The sequence below is a fragment of the Bufo bufo genome, chromosome 8 (assembly GCF_905171765.1).
Source record: "Bufo bufo chromosome 8, aBufBuf1.1, whole genome shotgun sequence".
Lineage (NCBI taxonomy): Eukaryota > Metazoa > Chordata > Amphibia > Anura > Bufonidae > Bufo > Bufo bufo.
This window is the reverse complement of record NC_053396.1, coordinates 222,589,367-222,607,591: the sequence shown is the minus strand read 5'-3', so window position 1 is coordinate 222,607,591 and position 18,225 is coordinate 222,589,367. Positions and strand designations below refer to the sequence as shown.

General features: G+C 46.0%; 1 protein-coding gene across 2 annotated transcripts in view; it reads left to right on the top strand.

Moving 5' to 3' along the window:
- Nucleotides 1-10,540: 10,540 nt before the first annotated feature.
- Nucleotides 10,541-18,225, top strand: part of PCDH11X (protocadherin 11 X-linked) — a 198,443-nt gene continuing 190,758 nt past the window's right edge. For both annotated transcript variants that reach the window (XM_040404756.1, XM_040404755.1), the window contains exon 1: nucleotides 10,541-10,937. The gene's annotated coding sequence lies outside the window, so the exon portion shown is untranslated. The remainder of the gene's footprint in view (nucleotides 10,938-18,225) is intronic.

Below are 18,225 nucleotides of genomic sequence, written 5' to 3'. Positions count from 1 at the left end.
ATGATGATCTGGGGAGCCATCACATATGACAGTCAGTCACCCCTAGTAGTGATACGAGAGACACTAACAACTCAGTGATATGTGCAGGACATCATTCTACCACATGTGTTCCTTTCATGGCAGGGCTTCCATTTCTCAGCAGGATAATGTTTGCCCACACAAAGAAGGGGTTCCCAGGAATGTCTCCTCCAGATTACACTTCCTTGGCTGCCCAGTCACCAAATTTATCGCCAACCTTGCATTTAGGGGACCATCTGTGGCGCCAGCTGTGACGCCAACTTCAACAACGTACGACTGTGCAGGATCTACAGATCCAGCTGTAGGCAACATCTGTTGGCAAATGTGCCACAGGATACCATACAGAACCTGTATGCCTCCATGCCCAACTGTATCTCAACTTGTATCCAGGCTAGAGGCCATATCTCATCTTGTACCTGGGATGGAGGCTGTATCTCATCTTGTATCTAGGCTAGAGGTATCTGGGCTATAAGTCATATCTAATCTTGTATCCAGGCTAGGGTATGTATCTCATCTTTTTTCCAGGTTAGAGTCCATATCTCATAAAATATCCAGGCTAGAAGCAGTATCTCATCTTGTATCCAGACTAGAAGCTGTATCTCATCTTGTATCTAGGCTCTTACCTTGTCTTTAGGGTAGAGGCTGTATCACATCTTGTCTTCAGGCTAGAGGCTGTATCTCATATTGTATCCAGGGTAGAGTCTGTAGCTCATCTTGTTTTCAGGGTAGAGCCCATATCTCATCTTCTGTCCAGTCTCAAGGCCATATCTCATCTTGTATCAAGGCTAGAGGCTATATCTCATATTGTATCCAGGCTAGAGGCTGTATTTTATCTTGTATGCAGGCCAGAAGCAGTGTCTCATCTTGTATCCAGGTTAGAGGCCATATCTCATTTTGTATCCAGGCTAGAGGCCATATCTCATTTTGTTTCAAAGCTAGAGGCCGTATCTCATATTTTCTTTAGGCTAGAGGCCGTATCTCATCCTGTCTCTAGGCTAGAGGCCGTATCTCATCCTGTATCTAGGCTAGAGGCCGTAGTTCATCTTGTATCCCGACTAGAGGCCGTATCTCATCCTGTATCCAGGCTAGAGGCGTATCTCATCTAGTCTTCAGGCTAGAGACTGTGTCTCATCCTGTATCCAGGCTAGAGGCTGTATCTCATCTTAGATCCAGGCTAGTCATGGCCTAATCGGGCCCTAGAACCTCCTTTTAATTGTACAGTCTCCTCAATGACCTTCTCCTTTCCTCTAATATTCTAATCACTCACATTTATCATCATCACCTTCACACATAAAAAGCCTCACACTAACAACTCCTTTGGGATATAGAGAGGCTGATAGGGCAAGTAAATGAAATCTATTGATCTCTGTTATCAGCCCTCTGTTGTATACAGTATCTCCTCAAGTATCTATAATATGATAAAGCAGCACCTTCCTTGTCATGTGGCATCTTCTCTCCACCTGCTCCAAAATCCAAGATGACCCACACACCAGACAAATCTTGTGTGAGGCAGGAGGCAATGATTCGACAAAGAGTCAATTTAGGAATCTGGAATTGTTGATAGAAGTTTTTCAGGGACTGGATTAAAAAGGGTTGGTGTCATGTAAATGACTGCAGTGCATATTATTACCACTAGGTGGAGCCGTAAAATATTCTTTGTACTCAGTGAACATATTTCCCTTAACAGCGCACCGTGTGGTCAGGGGTGGTATTACAAGTGAAATTCACCAATAGTTTGAATGTGAAAGCTAATAACTTGAAGAATTTTTATGATATATGAATACTATGAATTTAAAAAATTTTTTTATAAAGAGATCTATAGCTGTGCGTTATTATGCCAGGTCTCAGTGGACTCCCTAGACGTGGCTCCCGCTATTGTGCCTAGAGTCAATAAGCTTACGCTTCTACATCCAATTTCCAGAATGAAGAAAATGATTGTGACTTCTGCCAAGAAACAAGAGGGAAGATTACAAGACACCATCCAGGGCCTTAACATATAAAGGTTTATTGGCCGCGGGTTAATGCCAGGACCGAGTGCAGATTTGTGTACAGGGTGCAAACAACATGGAGATTAGTGCAGAAGCCGGGACAGAATCTGCTAACTCCCTGCATTATATTTAAATCCTTAAAGCTCTAAGCAGGAAAGATAGAAGCCACCATTTGTGCTCCGCCATAGACCCCGAGCACAGATCTTATTCATCGACAGCAAAGCTCTGCAGGGAGTGAAGGGTTAACAGTAAATCTGAGAAGGGAGAAGATGAAATGCAGCAGATAACAATGGTGCTTCCGCTCATAAATCCGGAGGATTGCACCAGAGTCTTGTGCTGCCTGTAAACATGGGAACCTCCATGGAGAAGAGACAGAGAGATCTCAGGGCTGGGAGCATGCCCTCTTCTGAGGAGCTGAGGATGTGCAGCTTCATGTTCACACACAGCTCCAGATCCACAGCCGCTGCTGACAGGACGTGATGGATGGATAGATAGATAGATAGATAGATAGATAGATAGATAGATAGATAGATAGATAGATATAAGATGGATAGAGGAATAGATAGATAGATATGAGAAAGATAGATGGATAGATAGATAGATAGATAGATAGATAGATAGGAGATAGATAGATAGATAGATAGATAGATAGATAGATAGACAGATAGATATGAGATAGATAGATAGATAGATAGATATGAGATAGATAGATATGAGATAGATAATAGATAGATAATAGATAGATAGATAATAGATAGATAGATAGATAGATAGATAGATAGATAGATAGATATAAGATAGATAGATAGATAGATAGATAGATAGATAGATAGATAGATAGATAGATATGAGATGATTTTTGGAGATTGGATCACTTCAACATCCGCTGGCACTCCTTTTGCTCTTTGGACGTGCGGTGCCGTTCATACTATATAACATTTTTGCTAGATAGATAGATAGATAGATAATAGATAGATAGATAGATAGATAGATAGATAGATAGATAGATAGATAGTAAGTGTGGGGATTCGCTCTGGTAGGCAGGTTAGCGGACACAGTAAAGAGGCAACCACAAAGTCTTTAACTTAAACAGTTCAGTGTTTATTTACACAGAAGGCAAAACAAAATAACAGTTCGCAGTCTTGGTGTTCGTTCACACCATGGAAAGTCCACAGAACACAAACGTTCACCTTGTTAGCAGTTTTTCATCAGCGGTCCCCAGAAGGCTTTAGGGGCCTGTTTTCCAGCATGCGGCTCTCAGCCCTTTTGCACGGCACACATCTATAGATCCCAAAACACAGAGACTCCACAGCTTCACTGTGAGATGGAGGATAATCCACACCACCTGATAGTGCTGACTGCTTTCTATAAGCCTCCCAAGACCCGGCCTGGAACGTGGGGAGTAGCCACCCACCCAGCACTTTGGCTATTCCCAGTAAGAGCCGTCCCGGATCAGCTTTACATCCATACTGACCAGCTGAAGTGTGAGACTGCAATCTGCAATACTGACACTTCATGGAAAAAAACGGCTCTTACCTCACCAAGGGCAGGAACCTCAGTGACACATACCACCCATCAATGACGACCCCTTGTTCCTTCCTACATACCTCCCCCCTTTGTTCAACCCTGAGGGAGTTGACACACATTAAACAGTGTACACGAGACAGGGCATTCGCGTTTCCTAGTAACCGGCCTGCCCTGTGTTCCACCGAAAACTAGAAATTTTGCAAAGACAAAAACCACCAGGTGATTCGGGCATTTCTCTCTTTGGCTTGGCTCATCGATTTGAGAGAGGAGTGGTCGGTCACCAGACAAAACTTTCTCCCCAATAAATAATAGCAGAGAGACTCGAGTGCCCACTTGATGTCCAGGCACTCTCTCTTCAATATACTGTACCTGGTCTCGGCTGGTGTAAGCTTCCAACTGAGGAAGACAACGGGATGCTCCTCCCCGTTGACTTTCTGAGACAGTACAGCACCAAGACCCACCTCGGAGGCATCGGTCTGCACTATAAACTCCCTTTTGAAGCTGGGTGTCACCAAAACCGGGGACCCACACAGGATTATTATTCCAATGGGCCGTTACTGACTTGTGTCCCTTCAAAAGGCCTGTCAATGGTGCAGCGTCTGTAGCAAAGTGGGGGACAAACCTCATATAGTATCCCACCAATCCCAGAAACGACTTTACTTGCCGAGTAGTGACAGGTCGTAGCCAATTCTGAATTACCTCAATTTTGTTCACCTGAGGTTTGATAATTCCACGCCCAATTACATACCCCAGGTACTTGGTCTCTTCTAACCCTATTGCACACTTTTTGGGTTAGCGGTTAAGCCATCCTTCCTAAGGGAGTCCACTACAGCCTGTACTTTGGATAACGATATCGTCCAGGAACGCCTAAGCGTACCGACGATGTGGGCGTAGTACAACATCCTTTACCCTTTGAAATGTGGCGGCAGCGCTATGTAGACCAAAGGGTAAAACCTTGTACTGATACAGCCCCTCTGGTGTGATGAAAGACGTTTTTTCCTTGGCAGCCTCCATCAAGGGTACCTGCCATTACCCTTTGGTGAGGTCCAACACAGAAAAATACCGGGCGTGGTCTAACTTCTCAATAAGCTCATCCACTAAGGACATGGGATATGCGTCAAACTTGGAAACCTCATTAAGTTTGCGGAAGTCGTTACAGAATAGTAAGGTCCCGTCTGTCTTGGGTATTAAGATTATCGGACTGGCCCATTCACTTTTTGACTCCTCGATGACACCTAGCTGTAACATCAGCTGCACTTTCTCCGAGATAGCTTGTCGCCGAGCCTCGGGTACCCGGTAGGGTTTCAACCGGATTCTGGCCTAAGGCTCAGTGACAATGTCATGTCGGATGATAGAAGTTCATACAGGGAGGTCCGAAAACACATCCGTGTTTCTGCTGACAAACTCCCTGGCCTCCTGAGTATGTGTAGAGGAGAGGTTGTCAGCAATCTTTACTGTGGCAACTGCTTCCCTCGTATCAGACCGCGGGACTGGAAACTCTACCCCCAAAAACCCGTCCGGGGGCTGTTGTCTGTTCTGGTCTCCCTATCTTTCCACGGTTTCAATAAGTTTACATGGTACACCTGCTCCGGCTTTCTCCGCCCGGGCTGCTGTACCCTGTAGGTAACCTCCCCAACTTTTTCGAGCACTTCGTAGGGACCCTGCCACCTAGCCAGGAACTTACTGTCCACCGTCGGCACCAAAACCACGTTTGCATGCATTCTCCACCAATTGTGGGGATTCACTCTGGTAGGCAGCTTAGCGGACGCAGTATTGAGGCAACCACAAAGTCTTTAACTTAAACAGTTCGGTGTTTATTCACACATAAGGAGAAACAAAATGACCACAATCTTGGTGTTTGTTCACACCATGGAAAGTCCACAGAACACAAACGTTCACCTTGTTAGCAGTTTTTCATCAGCGGTCCCCAGCAGGCTTTAGGGGCCTGTTTTCCAGCATGCGGCTCTCAGCCCTTTTGCACGGCACACGTCTTCAGATCCCAAAACACAGAGACTCCACAGCTTCACTGTGAGATGGAGGATAATCCACCCCACCTGACAGTGCTGACTGCTTTTTATAAGCCTCCCAAGACCCGGCCTGGAACGTGGGGAGTAGCCACCCACCCAGCACTTTGGCTACTCCCAGTAAGAGCCGTCCCGGATCAGCTTTACATCCATACTAACCAGCTGAAGTGTCAGACTGCAATAATGACATTTCAGGAAAAAAACGGCTCTTAGCTCACCGAGGCCAGGAACTTTGGTGACACATACCGACCAGCAATGACGACCCCTTGTTCCTTCCTACAATAGATAGATACAGTATGAGATGATTGATAGATAGATAGATAGATAGATAGATAGATAATAGATAGATAGATAGATAGATAGATAATAGATAGATAGATAGATAGATAGATAGATAGATAGATAGATAGATAGATAGATAGATAGATAATAGATAAATAGATCATACAGACATGGGTCTACCCAGCACAAATCTGATTAGATAAGAAAAATTTTTGGGCTACTATGCAATTTTTGATTATTTTTATACTTTCTGGCTACGTTCACAGGAGACTATTTTCAAGCCGCATCGAATCTGAATTATTTGCGGATCGCACACAGACCCACTCACTTCTAGAGATCCGTGCTGCCATGTTGCACATTATAGAGCAAGTCCTAATTTTGTCCATTTTGTGGACAGAACAGGCATCTTTACAGTGGAGCCCGCAAACAGTGCAGGAGACACATTTCAGATCCGTGATTTGTGGACCACAAAACGCATACGGTCGTGTAAATATAGCCTTACACTTTTTTTTGCACTTTTGTGTGTTTAGCAGCATATTTTGCAGAATAAAGGACACACTGCCTGAGATGCACCGCAAATATTAACCGACTCACGTCTCTTAATCGCTGCGGTGCGCTTTGAGCTGCACATGCCCCAGAACTAGCAGACGGACTATCATGTGCAGGCATGTGCCTTTAGACCGCTTCCCTCTACCCACACCCCGCCTGATTTTTGGGGACAAAAGTCAAAAGCCCAAAAAAAGCTAAAAAGTTAAAAGCAAAATTTTGCCACTTTTCCACACCAGAAAACTAGCATAGACGCTTCATAAATCTACCCCACTGTGTATAAAAAGCATCAGGAAAAACACCACAAAATCCGCCTTCCCACGCCACCGATTTTAGATCTGGAGTGAGTGGGGAGAAGTCACAGACGAACCGCTGCAACGCCATCTGCGCCTTAAATAAGCCTAATATAGGCATATTTCCGGCTAACAGGTAACCCCCTTAGTTTTCCCCTCCGCACCGCCGTTAGAGTCCTCTAGTTTATCATGAGAGGTGCACCATGTCATAAATTAGGTGCATCTGTGGCAGTCCTTCCACCTGGCGTAAAATCCATACCAGCCCCTGGGGGACTTGCAAGTATTTTACTTAAATAGTCCCAAGTCCCTTAGTAAATGGGCCCCAAAGCTGAGGCCGCACCTAGACCTTCTGTATCGCCGCTTATTGATATTAACTGTGGAGTGACCGCAGCAGTGCAGATGATCGCACACAATAGTTAATATCAATTAGCAGCGCAGATGATCGCTCACAGCAGGTCTAGGTGCAGCCCCTGTTCGTTCAGATCCTACAGCTCCCTCTGAACGCTGCACAGCCGCCTCATCCTCCATGGGATATCAATGAGGCTCAGGGGAGCAGAGATCACAGGACGGAGGAGGAAAGATCCCAGAGGGAGCAGCACATCTGCATCTACCTGGAGCCTGGGGGGTTACACCGCTCCTGCCACCCACACCGCGATCTGCCAATACCACCATCATCCCACAACCAGGCCTCTCATCATCCAGGGAGACAAACATTTAGGCCCCTTTCACACGGGTGAGTTTTCCGCGCTGATGCGATGCGTGAGGTGAACGCATTGCACCCGCACTGAATCCGGACCCATTCATTTCTATGGGGCTGTGCACACGAGCGGTGATTTTCACGCATCACTTGTGCGTTGCGTGAAAATCGCAGCATGCTCCTCTTTGTGTGTTTTTCACGTAACGCAGGCCCCATAGAAATGAATGGGGTTGCGTGAAAATCGCAAGCATCCGCAAGCAAGTGCGGATGCGGTGCGATTTTCACGCATGGTTGCTAGGAGACGATCGGGATGGGGACCCGATCATTATTATTTTCCCTTATAACATGGTTATAAGGGAAAATAATAGCATTCTGAATACAGAATACATAGTACAATAGCGCTGGAGGGGTTAAAAAATAATAATAATTTAACTCACCTTAATCCACTTGATCGCGCAGCCGGCATCTCTTCTGTCTTCTTTTTTGCTGTGTGCAGGAAAAGGACCTGTGGTGACGTCACTGCACTCATCACATGGTCCGTCACATGATCTTTTACCATGGTAATGGATCATGTGATGACCGGAGTGACGTCACCATAGGTCCTTTTCCTGCACACAGCAAAAAAGAAGACAGAAGAGATGCCGGCTGCGCGATCAAGTGGATTAAGGTGAGTTAAATTATTATTATTTTTTAACCCCTTCAGCGATGTTTTACTATGCATTCTGTATTCAGAATGCTATTATTTCCCCTTATAACCATGTTATAAGGGAAAATAATACAATCTACAGAACACCGATCCCAAGCCCGAACTTCTGTGAAGAAGTTCGGGTTTGGGTACCAAACATGCGCGATTTTTCTCACGCGAGTGCAAAACGCATTAAAAAAATTGCACGGAAAAATCGTGCATGTTCCCGCAACGCACCCGCACCTTTTCCGCGAACGCCCGTGTGAAAGAGGCCTTATACATCTGACCGTCAGCCACAGATCAAGACTGTAAACTGGAATCTCCCAGAAGTTGTTGCCTTGTGAATGAGACTCATTGGGCTGCCTGGCATGGAAAGGGTGCCTTGGGGGTTGGGGAACAGATGGGGGGCTTGGGGCATCTTATCATTAGCAAAGGGCTGCATGCTAGGATTTTGCTTCAGTTGTTTCCTTGTGTCTTCCTTTTTTTTTGTCTGACAGGGGAAAAAAAGGAAGGTTAATGAAAAGTGTAATTTTATTGCACTAAGGTCTTGTAGAAAAAAAAACGGACACGGATGCGGACACGGATGGCATACCAGTTGTGCATCCGTTTTTTTTGACGGACCCATTGACTTGAATGGGTCCGTCCTCTGTTTTCCACTGACAAGAATAGGACAGGTTATATTTTTTGGACGGACTGGAATCACGGATCACGGACGCGGAAAAAAAACTGAGGACTATCAGTTTTTTTTCACAGCTCCATAGAAATGAGTGGGACTTCCGCTAAACTGTGAAAAATGACGGAACGGACGCGGATGCGCACAACGGTCGTGTGCATGAGGCCTTATAGTCTATGGGTCAGTGAAAAACCACGGATGTCATCTGTGCTGCATCCGTGTGTTTTCACGGATCATTAGGAAGAGATGCTTTGAAAATTATTTTTCAGCTGTTCAGTGTCAGTGAAACACGGATGGCACACGGACAGCAAAAAACGGACACAACACGGATCCTTCACGGATGCATCACTGACCACCTGCTCACGGATTTGGACTGTGAATGAGGCTTTATCCAGGATGAGAAAGACATGGCTGCTTTCTAACAAAAAACAGCACCACCCCTGTCCACAGGTTGTGTGAGGTATTGCAACCATTCACTTGGGACAGGGAGGCGCTGTTTTTTTCTTTATTTATTTATATATTTTTTTCTTTTATATATATTTTTTTATATATATATACATTATTTTTTTATTTTATTTTTTTCCTGGACAACCCCTTTAATTTCTCTTAGTCAACAGCGGTGAACTGCACGGTGGTAGCTTATACACTGCAAACTGCTTGGCATGGAAAGGGTGTATGGTGGTATGGGGGGTATTAACTGTCAACAGCAAGAAAGTACCTAGAGGTAGCGGAGGCCTAACAAGCCGCCTTGGCCATGCATTCTGTGATTGCAGCATGGCACAGCATAGTGACCAGCCATTCATGGTGGTCAGGTGATTGCAGAGTGGTCAGAACCGCATGGCGGCCTCTCATAAACCGCAGCTTGTACAGGCATCTGATATACTAAGGTGCAGCTGGCAGAGGGTGGCCCTGGGGTAAGGTGGGTGCATGTCCGTCACGGAGCCTACAGTATATGCCTGGTGGGCAGGGATGCACAGATCTGGGGGCCTGGTATACAAAGGGTTACTGATGGGGAGTCATCTGGCAGGGTGTCTGGCACCCTGAGAGCTGCAGCAGCCAGAGGCAGTGGGGTCTTCCAGGGTCTCTCTCTCTGGGGTAGATGACTCCTTGCTGCCCAGAACCAATAAGACATCAAGACAAGAACCTTCCCCTGAATCAGCCTGTAGAGCAGCAGCAGAACTACGACTCCCACCATCTCCCGGCTGGTGGGGCATGCTGAGACTTGCAGTGACACAACAGCTGCTGCTCCCTGGTGCACCCAGGTGTTTGTACATGGTGATTACTGTGGGGCTCCCAGGAGATGGGCATGTGTCTGCAGAGAGCTGGATCCATGGCGCCCACCTCCTCCTCCTCCTGCATCTCTGAAGCCCCTGCATGTGTTTTGCACGGAGCTCCCCCCGCCTGGGAATGCACACAGGCAGGGAAGGGGTTAAGGATGATGGGACCCGGGGCTGCCTCTAACCCCCCAGGAGTCCTCCTTGTGTTCTCTGTCGGGTCAGCCACTTCTTGTTACATTGTATCCATCTGCAGCAGATACTGTATCAGGGGGATCAGCAGCCCCTCCGCAGCTGCCATTCGGCCCCAGTCCCTGCTAGGGGCCCCGGAGAAGATGCTGCAGAGTCTGGACTGAGGGTGGGAGCATTCTGCAAGATGATACCTTTAAGAGCAAGCAAAAAAAAGAGAAGAAGGAAAGGTTCTGTGATTTGCATGCTAAGCCCCTCCCACCGGTGATGTCACTGCTGGAGAGGAATGCTGGCTCGAACAGTGCTGGATTCAGACAGCAGGCTTCAGCTGCTCCTGTCAGACTCTGAGGTCTCCAGCAGACACCATCACTACTGCAAGACCCAGGGTGAGGGATCTGTCTGCAGGGATCACCACCTGCCAAGGAATAGATCTGCCCATTGCATCCTTCCCACACAACTTGTCCTAGACTTTCCCACACCTGCCTGGCTATGTGGATTTGCCATTGCTGACAGCTGAGCTGCTCCCCATTAGAAGACTCAGCCAGAACTTTGGATACACTTGTTCCTGGAGGGATCCAGCCTTTTGGGACTAGCATGGAATGCAGAAGGAGCTATTGAGTCCAGGGTTAGCTTTGAATGGTTCAACTTGCCAGCGGTGGGACTGCTATCCTTATTGTAGATGATGCTCTGGAGTTGCTGCAGAACTATCACACCACCATCTATGCCATAGAGGAATTAAAGGTAAGCCAGGATCCCCCCCTCCTTGTGCAGCTCCCATACAGTAACTGGGCTCCCAATTAGGATTCTGAGCGCAGAACTGTCAAGTCACATGAAAGTAACCCTTGTTCTTCACATGCAAATGCAATAAACTGCAACTGAGGAGAGGATGGTGATGCTAGAACTGTCCATCATCACCTCCATATACTGCAGGTGGCTGGAGAAGGCTTCCTCACCTCTCACTAAATGTGTGTAATGCAAGATTGTAGCCTCCAGCCAGACAGCTGTGCCATCACCTAGCATCCCTCGAGTCGGTGCATGCCCTCCGAATATGTACCTGCATCAGGTAAAGAGGAGGGCGACAGCCTTGTGCAACTTGCCTGTTGTGTCTTATTATTCACACTGGTTTTGCAGGGGATCTAGGGGATTGCGGTGATGGGCTGCAGAGTTATACAATGGTCAGGCAGGAGCACTTGGCTGCAGAGGCAGAAAACACTCCAGGCACTTGGTGGATGTGGAATAAAATAGGTGATGATTGCATAAGGGGAGCCAAATGCAACTGGTAGGGGGGGGACCTAGAGACATGGAAACCTGGAAACCTGGAGCTTGTGCATCTGCAGTGGCTTCAGAAGGTGCAGGATGCAAATAAATAAACAATTGACAAATCTAATTTCTAGTTACAATGTATATATAAATATAAACAAGGGTAAGATAAAAAATATATATACCATGTAGAATTAGAAGAATCGGTATAAAATAAATGTATCCTATGGGAGTCTGGTGCTGTAGACGGTGCCCCGAGCCCCCGGCTTGTAGATCCTGCACTTCTGCTTAAAGACGTGCGCTATTTACCATGCAGGAGTGGAGCTAGTTGTAGTGCTGAACAGTTCTTGCATATTTCAATGAACAGCCTCTCTGTTTAGCTGAGCCCATTCTTTCTGCATCAGCTCAGTGTTATTACGTGGTTGAGCCATTGGAAAGCAAAAAAAAATAAAAAAAAATAAAAAATGTATCCACAGGCTGCAGTAGATGCATAGTCAAAAAGGACCCCCTGACAGGAGATGGGTCCGCGGAGAGGATCAGGGTTATACGCAGCCAATGAACGAGCAATTAACGGATTCATATAATTATTATTGTGAAGTAGGAGAGCCCGGCCGCCTGATGCCACCGTCCTCTGCAGGGGGATATTGATTAATGTCTGTGCTGTAGATATATTCAACACGCACAAGTAGTGTCCAGGTAAAATCAATTTCAGAATAAAACGCTTTGCCACAGTTGCTTGAGTCGTACATAATGCAGACCAGTGCTCGGCATCAATCTTGGAGGAAGCTTTAAATTTCCCTGTCGTACAGAATGAGTCTGACAAGAAATATACATATACATCTTTCATGGAGTCTCTGGAGCCGTAAACTAAAAAGAATGGCTGCTTAAAATAGCAGCAGGAACTATCTGTGGTCGTCACCGACATCTATCTATCTTCCCATCTGCAAGGTGCACATAATTCCCCATATGTCGCCTCCATAATTCATGATACCAGGATACATGGTTTTTGCCTATCATACAGTAAATCCTGAATAATGATTTCTTATGGGGGGGGGGGGGGGGTGGAATGGAAGAAAATATGTGGTCAGGAAATGTGAAGATTCCAAGATTTATCTCACTTCTCCACCGATTTCCCACGCACAGTGTTCCGACTTAGTAAGACGCATGGGTGCTTGAATTTGGAAATGTGAAGATGTCTCTTGGATTGTTCAAAAAATAAGTAGAAAGATGTGTTGTTCTTAGAATGTGGGTCTTGAGGAAGTGTAAGAGTCTTTCAGAGTAGGGATACTGGTGGTGCTGGTCTTCCAATGGTGGCCAATGGATTATAGACTGGTTAAAAACCTTCCCGTGTTCTCTTGTAGGTTCCTCAGATGCAACCTCCGTGTTGACAACGTGAACACAATTTTCCTTTCCTTATCACCGTGCCCTCCTTGTGCTTCTCGGGATGGGCGCCTTCTTCAGTGGAAGGCTGTTTTATGCTTCAAGGATCATTTCAGTGCCACGTTGTACTGTCTATTCTGTGAGATTGTTGTTTTTTTTTTTTACTGCATTGGAGAAGATCATTGATCTGAACTTGGGGTCTTCAGATAGATTTATATTCAACGTAGAGCAAAGTGATGAAGACGTTCACAAGCGAAGCTAAGGTCCTGATGGTAGTAAGGGATCAGGTTCACCATGATATAGTAAATGGTCGGTGGAATGAGGACGGTATTTGTGGTTGGTGCGGTCCAAAGGTGAAGTTACTGTAACTGTGGTCCCCACTCACCAAAATACTTATGTCTAGAAAGCCTTCCTAGATTACTTATATGGGTAACTTAGTAGAGCCAAGTAGCAAAAACATATGGGGTTAACAAAACAAAGGGGAAATAAGCAAAGCGAGCCCGGTCCAATGATGTATGAAGGAACCTCCACCATACAGTGCTGCCCTGGGTAGACATGGTCCCTGCCGCCCACCTGGTTTATGAGTTTTCAAAATCTCGTGCTCTTCACTTCTTCCCTTTCTCAAGGCGGTCATCATTCCAACAAATTGATGTAAAAAGTTCAAAACATAAAGCTTTAAAGGATCATGTCTTTTCAGTTCTAGTCTGTGAATTTGAGGCAGATCCTTTGCAGAAAATATTTTTTAAAAAGCTCCTGTGTCTGAGGATTTAAGCCGTCCTCGTAATTGCCTCTAATGTGGTATTTAGCGAGCAAGACCCGGATTAGCAGGGTATGGATTTTCCAACTTGCAGTCACTGCCTTTTGTCATCTTCAGGGTGTAAATGTAAATATGAGGATGAAGTTTTTAATTTTTTTTGGTTTGTTTTTTGGTCTGTTGCAAAAGTTTTAGTGTCTTAGAGACTTTGGTTCCCACTTAAGTGTTAAGTTCCCTGCTTCTGCACTTACCATTCCATGAGGATACAGTAATTGACATGAGATCCAGTTGGGTGAGGATTCGGGCAGAGCCAGCGTTGAGTGCATCACTTTTTGGATATTTGGAGATGGCACCTTTGCTCAAGGTCAGATGTGGCGCAGCACAATAAAGTCCTGCGCGTGTCTTACCTGCCACAATACCTGTGTTTTCCATAGAATTTGGCTACTGAATAGTTGCTGTGGATTATGCTCCATGGTGCAAGATCCGCATCGATGGAATGGAATGACCATTTTTGAGACGACCACTGAGGTTTAGGGTTCATCATTGCAGTAATTTGATTTCCACACCTGAATGAATTGCTCCCTAAGGTGAGACTCTTCCTTTACCTCTGAGCAGGGTCAGCGATGAACTCTCGTGGGGTCTTTTCCAGGCGCAGCGTTCTTGTCAGACACATTGATTTTGCTTTCCCATAAGATGTTATCTTTCTCATTAACAGTCATGATCCTTTAAGTAAATACGTTTTGTGTTTTTGTGCGTGAGTGTGGAACCGGGGTCATCCTCGGAGACACGTCTTCATATGTTTTACCATTCAGCGGGCTTAATGATCAATTAGCTGCTGTATATGCAGAACTGATAACGGGTAAGAAAAGCAGAGAATTAGCAGAAGATGTCAACATGGTTACCCCCCCCCCCCCAAACCTACTAAGATCTGTGACTCTTTGATGTCCACATAGTGTGGATTGTGTTGTATCCAGGCACAAGATATGAAAGGTTTGACCATTGACCGTATAGATATTCTTATCACTGAAGTAACATCAAATTAAAACCTCGGGGATCAAACCAAATATTTCCATCTAGAATGGAGCCCTGAGCTTCCTCCCATACTGTTCTGCGTAACAACCTTGATGACCCCAGATACTCATCTATGTATCATTAGCGTGGTCTTTGTATGACATTCTATGGGTTGTATATATGAACACACCTCGGGGCTGACAGAACCTTGTGCTCAGTTCTTGTAAGACAATGCGACATTTGGATGTATGGAGCCAAGATGTTCTACTGACTGATTGACAGGTCTGGTGTGTAGATATGGATGCAGCAGAGGTCGTGATGTGTTATCACAAGGTTTTCATCAAAACCATTGACTTACTTCATCTCACTGAGACACAAAAAGCATCACCTTAGGATTTCATGACCAATACAACTGCACAACATCTGTATCGCACACCTACGGCTAGTAGGTTGTGGAGTCAGTCATCATTACTAGTGGGGTCTAGATCTGTGTAGGATGCATGGTTGATCCCAATAACTGGCAGGGCTATAGGCTTACAAAGGGGGCCGTAAGGGCACCTAGGAAGTTGGGTTCATACAAAGTAGAACATGAAGTCATGTTATGTTAGTTGGGATAGGTAGAGCCATAGATCCAAGAAGAAGAAGGTCAATGTCAAAAACCAAAATGGGGCCCCCTGCTGTCTGATTCATGTCATTACACCCCATCAACCCCCCCCCCCCCCCCTTTCTATTGGGGTCCAAGAAGCAGCATTGCTTTTATTACTATTATTGTAGAGTAAAGGAGCTTAAAGAGAAGAGTGATGGTGCCAGTCAGAGCAGCCGTCACCCTCATCTGGACCCCATGGTCCGCCATGTCTCCAAGTTTCCATGGTGTCGTTCTATTTGCAAAGACCTGCTTGTGTTTGTAGTCCCTCAGAAGGTGTACAGCTGTACTCTGCCCAGTGGACCTGATGCGTGAAGTCACCCGATAGGTGTCGATGCTGAGATCCTGGACTGATACGTGAAGGTGTCGACGCTGAGATCCTGGACTGATACGTGAAGGTGTCGATGCTGAGATCCTGGACTGATACGTGAAGGTGTCGATGCTGAGATCCTGGACTGATACGTGTTCTGCATCGATTTCTCTGCTGATCTTTTGATTTCGACGTTTCTAATGAAGCTTTCGGAGATTGAATTGTCCTGACGTTCATTGTATTTCCTTTATTCCTTTCCATTCAAGATGAGATAACAAAGCGTTCAGTTTTTAGCTTTTGTAGATTGGAATATCATTTACTATATAAAACTGCAGAGATAAAGGGTGGGCGCCTGGTGAGTGTCTGATCTAATGACTGGATCTTCTTCCTAGAACGTCTCCTACCCTATTACTACAGAGTAACCCCTTGTCACCAGAACTAATGATATGTTCCTCTCATCTTCCATGAATTGGTTAACCCTTTAGCCCCCTTTGCCGCCTATACTGAGCTGTTGTGACAAGCCGTCTTCCATGAGCATGCTCGCTGTGGAGGAGAAGAGCAGATTTATGCACCTGAACTGAGTGAGTATCGTGGGTGTAGCGACAGCACCCCTAGCACTCGCTATGGGGGGGGGGGGGGCCCTATCAGGTGCAAGAACATTACAGTATGGTGGCTTTTTGCTATAATGTGCATTTTTTGATGTATTGTGCTATTATACAACATACTTTACATTTTTGTTACTTATACTGCTGTTTTAATTTTCTTACACTAGGTGGTGGGGACCCCATCTTATTTGGCTATGGGACCTGTTGAATAATAATTCTGCCCCTGATAGTACTAACTAACAATCAGTGGGGAAGGATGGCACTTGTTTTGCACTTCTGCCTTGCAGCCCTGAGTTCAAGTCCAACCATGGGCAACATCTGCATAGGATCTGCGTGGTCTCTGTGGGACCTCCGGTCGTTGTCGTCCCCCCCCCCCCCCCCCCCCCCAACACTCCAAAAACATCCTGATGGGTTAATTGGCTTTCTATGAAATTGACCTTAGTAGATCTGGAATTAGACTGTGGACGCCTCGGTAAGGCACTACGGAATATGTTGGAGCTGTATAAGTAGCAGAGAATTAAATCTACGGGCAGTAGATCAGCAGATGCTTTGGATCAGTTCCCCATCTAATTCTAAGCCATTTAAGAAGGAATTCGGAGACCACTTTCACATCTGCGTTTTTGCTGTCCGAATTTTGAGATCCGGCACAGGTGCACGCCGTTCCGGTTTGTTTCATTTTGGTCCCCATTGACAATAAATGGGGACAAAACTGAAGCGTTTCCCTCCGGTTTTGAGATCCAGTAGAGGAAACACAGATAAGGCTACTTTCACACTTGCGGCAGAGGATTCCGTCGCCGGAACTGCCTGCCGGATCCAGGGCCGTCTTTAATATTGATTGGACCCTGGGCAAGAATTTACTTGGGCCCCCTGGATCCCGCCTTCCCACACCTTAAAAAAAAGCCAAAATCTTATACTCACCTGTTTCCTTTCACTGGCGCTCACTAGCTGCTGGTACGGCGAGGGATGGTGCAACGCAGACACGCACACCTCACCGCGTCCTGGCACAGGCGGGCGTGATGACATCATCATGCCTGCCTGCGCTGGGATTTCACTACCAAATAGACCTCAGGCCTGTAGCCTATGACAAGTCTTGTCGCCATCTGCAAATTTCAAGGCGCATTGGCGACCATTTTGGTCGCCATCTGGAGCGCTGTATTGCATCAGTGACATGAACACTCTCCACATAGAATGTTATATTACATCAGTGACATCACCGCTCTCCACATATAATGTTATATTACATCAGTGACATCACCGCTGTCCACATATAGGCGATATATTACATCAGTGACATCACCGCTCTCCACATATATGTGATGAGCGGTGATGTCACTGATGTAATGTATTACTTACCGATATATGTGGACAGCAGTGATGTCACTGATGTAATATATTACTTATGTGTGGAGAGTGGTGATGTCACTGATGTAATATATCACTTATAAGTAATATATTACATCTGTGACATCACCGCTCTCCACATATAAGAGGCATATTACATCAGTGACGTCATCCCTTGGCGCTGGGGTGCGCAGCCAGGGCCGGCCTTAGGTGTTCAGGCGCCCTGTGTGAGCTAACCTTGTGGTAGTGTTACCTGCAGTCCTATGTAAAACCACAGATAACACTAGTGCTAAATAATGTAGTAGTGTTACCTGCAGTCCTATGTAAAACCACAGATAACACTAGTGTAGATCATGTGGAAGTGTTACCTTCGTCCTTAGTGTGCCTCCCTGTGTCTATCGCACAGACTCCATGCTGGCGCTGCCTCCTCTTCCATCTTCTTCCTCTTCCCCGCACAGAACGTTCTGAAGCAGCTGCGTCAAGACATAGGAACACTGTGGGCAAGGTGATACACACAGGGAGAGACATACACACAGGGACGGGGACACACACAAAGGGACACACACAAAGGGACAGACACACACGGACGGACACACACAAAGGGACAGACACACACGGACGGACACACACAGGGACGGGGACACACACACAAAGGGACAAACACACACACACAGGGATGGACACACACACACACACACACAAAGGGACAAACACACACACACAGG